The sequence below is a fragment of the Oryctolagus cuniculus genome, chromosome 21, assembly GCF_051225735.1.
Source record: "Oryctolagus cuniculus isolate XC-2025 breed Fujian yellow rabbit chromosome 21, ASM5122573v1, whole genome shotgun sequence".
In the NCBI taxonomy this organism is placed as follows: domain Eukaryota; kingdom Metazoa; phylum Chordata; class Mammalia; order Lagomorpha; family Leporidae; genus Oryctolagus; species Oryctolagus cuniculus.
The window spans coordinates 4,239,704-4,248,298 of NC_142887.1; the positions used below are offsets into that span (position 1 = coordinate 4,239,704).

The 8,595-nt window shown below is 40.0% G+C and overlaps 1 non-coding gene across 1 annotated transcript; it reads right to left on the reverse strand.

The window, feature by feature from the left end:
- Nucleotides 1-7,588: 7,588 nt before the first annotated feature.
- Nucleotides 7,589-7,661, reverse strand: TRNAK-CUU (transfer RNA lysine (anticodon CUU)). Its single transcript has one exon. It is a non-coding gene; the product is annotated as a tRNA-Lys (tRNA).
- Between the last annotated feature and the right edge of the window lie 934 nt (nt 7,662-8,595).

Here is an 8,595-nt window from a genome sequence, read left to right on the forward strand (position 1 = left end):
CATTAGCTCCACACATTCACTAGATCCTAACCTCCTGTTATTCCTCCCCACCAGAGTCATGTTTTTCTGCTTGGCTGATGGCAAGTGCCACTTTAAGTATGTCCAAAATGGTACCTGCTCTTTGTCTTGCTCACTTTTGTAAGGTGAATGGAGAGAATTGTGTTCATACCTGTCACTTTTATTTATTTATTTATTTTCTCTCCTCTAGTTGGCCTGGTGAACATTTCCCCATGGGGCTTCAAGCCTCATTCCCTCTAGGCTCTTTTTTTAGATTATATTTATTTATTTGAGAGGTAGAGTTACAGACTCTGAGAGGGAGAAACAGAATGGTTTTCCTTTTGTTGGTTCACTCCTCAAATGGTCTCAATGGCCAGAGCTGTGCCAATCCAAAACCAGGACCAGGTATTTCTTACAGTCTCCCATGTGGGTTCAGGGGCCCAAGGACTTGGGCCATCTTCTGTTCCTGGCCACAGCACAGAGTGGCACTAGAACCAGCACCCATATGTGATGCTGGCTCCTCAGGTGGAGGATTAAACTACTGCACCATGGTGCTGGTCCCATTCTTGGAATAAACTTAATCAAGGAAGTCAAAGACCTCTACAATGAGAATTACAAAATCATAGAAATAGAAGAGGCTATAAAAATTGGAAGAATCAATATCATCATAATGTCCATTCTTCCAAAAGCAATATACAGATTCAATATGATACCAATCAAAATACCAGACATTCTTCTCAGATCTGGAAAAAATGATGCTGAATTTCATAAGGAGGCACAGGAGACCTCAAAGAGCTAAAGCAATCTTGTACAACAAAAACAAAGCTGGAGGCATCACAATTCCAGATTTGAAAACCTACTACAGTGCAGTTACAATCAAAACATTATGGTACTGATACAGAAACAGATGGATAGAACAGTGCAACATTGTTCTATAGAATAGAAATACCTGAAATAAATCCAAACATCTACAACCAACTTATATTTGATCAAGGAGCTAAAACCAATTCCTGGAATAAGGACAGTCTATTCAATAAATGGTGCTGGGAAAACAAGATTTCCACATGCAGAAGTATGATGCAAGATCCCTACCATACTGCTTACAAAAATCCACTCAGAATTTAATAAAAGATCTAAATTGAGGACCTGACATCATCAAATTATTAGAGAACACCTGTGAAAGCCTGCAAGATACAGGCACAGGTAAAGACTTCTTTGAAAAGACCCCAGAGGCACAGGCAGTCAAAGTCAGAATAAACAATTGGGATTACATCAAATTGAGAAGTTTTTGTACTGCAAAACAAACAGTTAAGAAAGTGAAGAGGATGGGGGGAAATATTTCCAATTATGCAACTGATAAAAGGTTAATAACCAGAATCTACACAGAAATCAAGAAATTCATAACATAACAAAGAACCCACTTAATAGATGGGTCAAGGACCTAAATAGATACTTTTCAAAGAGGAAATTCACATGGCCAACAGTCACATGAAAAAAATATTCAGGATCACTAGCTATCAGGGAAATGCAAATCAAAACCACAATGAGGTTTCCCCTCAACCCGGTTAGAATGGCTCACATACAGAAATCTACCAACAACAGATGCTGGCGAGGATGTGGGGAAAAAGGGACACTAACCCACTGTTGGTGGGATTGCAAACTGGTAAAGCCACTATAGAAGTCAATCTGGAGATTCCTCAGAAACCTGAATATAGCAATAATGAAATGAGCCAGTCCCAAAGGGACAAATATATGTTCTCCCTGATGAGTGACAACTAACTGAGCACCTAAAAGGAAACCCGTAGAAGTGAAATGGACACTATGAGAAGCAATGACTTGATCAGCCCTTTTCCTGACTGTCAAGGAATAGTGTACTTTTTTTTTTTCCTTTTAGTATTTCCTTTTTCTGCTTAATTCCACTGGTTGAATTCTTTAATTAACAAACAATTGTTCTTAGGTATTTAAAATTATTTGAATGATGATTCCTGTTAAAAATAAGAGTTGAAATAAGAGAGGGAGGAGATGTACAGTTTGGCACACGATCACTCAGACTTATCCCTAAGTGTAAAGCTAGAAATATGCCATGGATTTCAAATCACATTAATTTGGCAGATATGAATGCCACCCTACTATTTAAAATGATCAGTTTAAGTTCATAATTAATCAGAAAGATAGGACTAAGTGCCAAAGGGATCAAATGAATAAGACCAGTGTCTGCTAATAATAATTGATAGAATTAAAAGGAGAGAATGATCCAACATGGGAATCGAGATACACAGCAGACTCATAGTATGGCAAACGCCCTAAACAGCACTCTGTCCTCAGTATCAGCCCAAAGGCATTTGGATCTGGCTAAAAAGCCTATTAGAGTTTCTCAGGCATAGAAAGCCAAGACACTGTGGCAAAAAAAATGACCTAAATGAAAGATCTCTGTGAATGAGATCCCAGTGGAAATAATGGGCTACCAAAGAAGGAGGTACATGGGCTGGCACCATGGCTCACTTGGTTAATCCTCTGCCTGTGGCACCAGCATCCCATACAGGTGCTGGGTTCTAGTCATGGTTGCTCCTCTTCCAGTCTAGCTCTCCGCTGTGGCCCAGGAGGCAGTGGAGGATGGCCCAAGTGCTTGGGCACCTGCATTCACATGTGATACCAGAAGGAAACACCTGGCTCCTGGCTTTGGATCAGCATAACTCTGGCCATAGAAGCCATTTGGGGGTGAACCAGTGGAAGAAAGACCTTTCTCTCTGTCTCTCTCTCTCTTTCACTAACTCTATCTCTCAAATAAAATAAATAAATAAAAAATAAAAAATAAAAAGGAGGTACTTTTCTCTGAAGGGAGAAGAGAACTTTCACATTGATTATGGCCTTATCTAAATAAGGTCAGAGTTTGTGAACTCAAGAGGCTTCCATAGTCTTGGCATCTCATGACAAGAGTCTCAGGTGATTACTGACATCATAAATAAGAGTGTTAATTTTAAATCAACAACAGTAGTCACTATGCATTTACTCCCCATGTAGGGTCTCTGTCCTTAATCTATTGTACTATGAGAATTAACAGTAAAACTAGTACTCGAATAGTACTTTATACTTAGTGTGTCTGTGTGTGTGCAAGCGGTTGAAATCTTTACTTAGTAAAAAATTGATCCGTGTATAAAGATAATTAAATATGAATCTTATTGAACAATGGGATGGGAGAGGGAGAGGAGATGGGATGGTTTTGGGGTGGGAGGAAGGTTATGGGGGGAAAACTGCTATAAACCAGAAGTTGTACTTTCAAAATTTATATTTATTAAAAAGTTTCTTAAAAAATGAATACAAAAGTACCTAGAACCAGGGCTGAGCACATTCCAGGCAATTCATCACAGAAATTATTCTCTTTCCCCTCCTGTGTAAGAAATCAACCCACATCTTCATTTGGTCATTAGATAAGTATATAGTTCCATAAAAAATCTTGAAGCATGAAAATAATTTTTAAATTTTTTACAACATACATATGACTGAATTTTCAGTGGTTTGTAGTGGTAAGATATAGCCACACTATCCCAAGTTTCTAATTCAAGTCACTGAATAAATGTTCTAATGAATGAATGGAATTCATTTAATAGCAATATTATCAGTATAGAACATTTTTAAGCAGTATTTGAGACAGTGATAAAAAGCTCTGTTTCTGAAAGCTATGATAGCTCATGTTATGAAGCACCTAAAATGTTGTGTTAGGATGGATGTAGAAAGGAAAATGAAGGAATAAAGAAGAGAAGTTTTACCTTACTGTCATTTTCCAATATTTTAAGAGTTGACACATAGAACAGAATGAAGAACCATTCTCCGTTGAGCCAGAGGTAGTAATTAGCACTTAGCAAAAGAGTTATAAAGAAGCAGGCTCTGGACCAAAAAGATGGAAATGCTGCCAGGTATAGATTTTTATGGTTTGCAAGTATTATTCTACACACTCAATGTGCAGTTGCTCGTTTCATGAATGACATTAATATATAGTAGGTGGTAAACCCATTTTTCATATGGAGAAACAACATTTTCAAATTATCAAGAGATTAATGTAAGATCACACAACTTCTGAGATGTGGGTCCGGGATTTCACTAAGATGTTTTGACTGCAAACCTGAAAAATACTCCTGAACACCTTGGGGTGCTGGCTGTCATCACAAGGACAGCTATCAAACCACCTGATAATGAAGTAGCCCATCTCTGACTTGCCCTCTTCCAGAGTTAACGCTTGTATTTCTGTGGCTGATTTTGTTCAGACCCTTTGTTGCTGTATGTGCGAAGCATTATAGAATGGGGATGGAATTCTGCTCTGAGATGGCACTTATGTAGGAGGAGGCTATGGCCATAATACAGCTGTTGGTTTTATTTTCAAGATGTCTAGTTTTTTTTTTTATGAAATCTTGGGGGAAAACTTGAATTTTAAACATAGCGGCCAAGTGCTTGCTAGGGGCCTCAGCTTCTTAAATCTACTTCAACATAGTAGCCTCAGCTTCCTGAATCTACATTACCACAGATTCCTATATCCAGACAGAAAGGAGGCTTTAGGGTTAAAAAAAGATCCTGATAATCAAACATTGAAATTAGTAGTAATAACTCACAATTCAAGCTTGCTGTCATTTGTTCCTCCCACCGATGCAATGATTTAAAGTACTATGAACCCAATTTACTCATAAGGAAACAGATTCAGTGGAGTAAGTGACTTGGCTTAGGTTCTTTGGTTAATAGGAATATAACCAAACCCACTATTTTTTTTTTTTTACTAATGTCTTTAAAATTTTCTCACCACCATCTGAGCCTACTCATCTTCATTCCTTACCTACACTTCTGCATATGGTCCTTTTGCTTCCTTTCTTGCCTAACTTTAGCACCTTGCTCACCCACAACCATAACAATATGAAGTGAATGAAATTGTTTCTCTAAGACTTAAATCCCTGGGGAATGTCTTCTGGCACTGAAAGCAACATCCAGACACAGCTGTATGGTCCTAGATCACTTGATTCCTCCTTGGTTGAGTCCCATGTCAGACAGCCTCATCTTAACAATGTACTTTGTACATGCTTCTTCTTCCTGCTTTGTCCTTCAATCTTCTGGTGCAGTCATCCTGAGAGGTCTACAAGGTGATCTAGGGCTTAGAATAATAAATGATTACATTATAGGGTGAGATCTGGGTTCCTGACTCTTTGCAGCTGCACGAACTTGGGCAATTCCTTTCTCCTTTTCTGTAAAATAGTGGTAATAATAATAATAATAAATCACCCATGAGTATTGTTTGTCCTTGCAAGATAATAAAAATATCCCCTGGTTTCCCAAATAACAATGGCACATGTGGTGGTGCTAATTATCTGCCCAGTGCCTTGAAATTTTGCACTTTAGTGAATAATATCTTCATTGATGTTCATGTAAACTGTGTTTCTAGAATATATTTCTGGAAAATTTTCTTTATTTTTGAAAGTATGTGGCCATACATAGCTTTCAAGAGTTTTCCTTTTTCTCTTAGAGACAAAGTGCATCAAATCTGGCACTAAGATACACAGCTCTCTGTGCCAACATGGATAGTAAGGTAATGGAAGAGATTGGAGATTAAAAAAAAACTGTCTGCTACCTGTTACAGTTTGCTTCCACAAGATTATGACCTGTATAGATGTTGGCCCCTCACAGGTAGGTAGGTGTGTGAATAAAGAGGAATCAGGATCTTGCAGTGACTTTTTCTGGTACAAATTACTGCACTAGACTTTGACTAGTACTTAGCTTACTGCAGTTGATATTTATCATTGCAACAGTGAGAACAGGCTAATTTTACAAGAAACTGACAAGCCATTAACTCATATTAGAGAAGGAGGAAATTGAGGTACTGAGATGCAAATTTGCTCAAATCAAAGAAAATAATTAATGGTGTGAGATTTATACCCAGTCTGATTCCTCTTTAGTCTACACATAGGATCACACTTTTTGACAGTTTTCAAAAATAGTTCATGTAAAATATACATTATAGAGAAAACCAATGAATTTCAAAAACATTTGCACCAAAATAAATGTATCTTTAATCCAATTTCCCATGAACATTTATTTTTAAGTCCCTTAGATATTAATGTGGTGCTCCACAGCTTATTAACCATTTTGATCTACATTCATTTTATGGAAACCAAGGCAGAGAAGGATGCTGACTGAGAAATGATGGGTTCCAGAGGAAGAGATACCACAGCACAAGCACTGTGGCCACGTGAGAAGAGAGGGTTGATAAGGATCCCATTTCTCATTCCTCCCACCTGTTGCCACCTCTCCTCAGAATTGGAGTAACAGGTATGTTTTATGAGGTTTAGAGATAAGAGGCAAGGAAAATGGGAAAAGAGATTTGAAAGCAACCACTATCTTTTGAATCTTTAGGAAATTTCTCACTTTTATGAGTTAAGGTTGCCTTTTATAAAAGGCTCAAATTATTTTCTACTTTTTGAACAATTCATTTCCTTTCATGATTGAGGGTACTGCACATGTAAATCATAATCTTACAATAAACCTCTTGGGCTTCTTTTCCAGGACTTTTGATTCTTGAACTTCTCATTTCTGTGCACATGCAGATTATCAGAGAGACAGGGCATGCATGGAGGTTGATGGGACACTAACACTCATCTGGTACTTTCCATATCTCCAGTAGGAAGACTTCACCCAGAGGGAGTTCAGGCCTGCATAATGGTATCAGAGCATGAGGTGTCCAGACCCTCCCACTACATCTGCAGTAAACATTGCTGTTCTTTTTTCCTCTGATCCCTCAGCAACAAGGGACAGAACAACACTCTTGTGGGGATAATGAAGACTGGATGTTTTTAGGTGTTAATGGGTGGCCAGTCTTGAATGGTCAGAAGCATTGGGGCATTTCAGGGACTTACAATGGCCAAAGCAGAAGATCCGTTTGGAATTCTTTCAAAGGAGATCTGCAGGAGAGGTTACAGGGTAGTTACCATGATTAGGAAAAAGACTCAAAGTAAATGGACAACTGACAAAAGACATGATGTAATACCACCACAACCCCCTCCCACTGCTAAAAACTTACGGGAGATTGAAGAAACCTCCCAGAAAAAGCCTTAATATTGATGTGTGTTTATATACAGCTGTGGGTGTGTGGTGTAATGAGAAGATGAAAAGGTCATGCCAAGATGGCCACTGAGGTGAGAAGGTCATGCCAAGATGGTCACTGACAACAGAAACTGCCTGGCAACAGGCTGTGACTGGATGGCTTCAGAAACCACATGACAACAGAGCCTGACTCATAACAGGCTGTAATTGGATGGTTTCAGAAACTGCCAGGCAACAAAGCCTGACTGGCAACAGGCTGTGATTGGATGGCTTTGGAAACTGCCTGTTAACAGGCCGTGATTGGTAGGGGCATAGACCGCCCCTTGACCGGATTGGCTGTCTTGGCTATATAAGCAACTGTAGCAACTGAAATAAATGCGTCTGCAGGCTGCTTGCCTCTGGCCCACTTTCACCCGACTCCCGGGGTCTGTGTGGTGACTCTGTGCCTCTTGCTCCCACCACACTCCTCCTCTCAGAATGAATCCTCTCAGAAGAAATCAACATCAACATCTGGCACCCAACATGGGGCTTGAACCCAGAACCCTGAGATTAAGAGTCTCATGCTCTACTGACTGAGCTAGCTGGGTGAACCAAAAGTAAAAGGAGGAGCCGAGAAGTGCTGTGTGCTTCTGGGTGGTGTGTGCTAACCTGGGGTCACTTAGACCAAGGACAAGTACAAGGAAAGGGGCATAGGAGGGGCTTCTGTGCTCACCCTCACAGAAGCGAACAGCACACAAAACATCAAGGAGCCTTCTTGCCGAAATCCAAGGGGGATCTTGCCGAGTCTGACACGCTGTCTCTCTGTCACGTTGTGCACCAGATGTTGCTCACCCTCACAGAATGGAACAACTGATGTTGGAGTTGATTTCTTATGAGAGGATTCATTCTGAGAGAAGGAGCATGGTAGGAGCAAGAGGCACAGAGTCACCACACAGATCCCGGGAGTCAGGTGAAAGTGGGCCAGAGGCAAGCACCTGCAGACTCATTTATTTCAGTTGCTACAGTTGCTTATATAGCCAAAACAGTCAATCCGGTCAAGGGGTGGTCTATGCCCTTTCCAATCACAGCCTGTTGCCAGGCAGTTTCCAAAGCCATCCAATCACAGCCTGTTGCCAGTCAGGCTTTGTTGCCAGGCAGTTTCTGAAACCATCCAATTACAGCCTGTTATGAGTCAGGCTCTGTTGTCATGTGGTTTCTGAAGCCATCCAATCACAGCCTGTAGTTTCTGTTGTCAGTGGCCATCTTGGCATGACCTTCTCACCTCAGTGGCCCTCATGGCATGACCTTTTCACCTTCTCATTCCACCACATTTCAACCTCAACAGAGGGAACTGATTTAATAGACTGTACAGGGTGTTCTCTAGGGAGTAACAGCTGCTGATGAGGAAAGGATGGGGGATTTGTGTCAGGGATAAATATTTTAGTTAAACAGAAAATTCAATTATTGAACACAACTGGTGGGGATTAATTTTTTTTTTAATTTTTTCATTTATTTGACAGATAGTAGGAGAGACAGAGACAG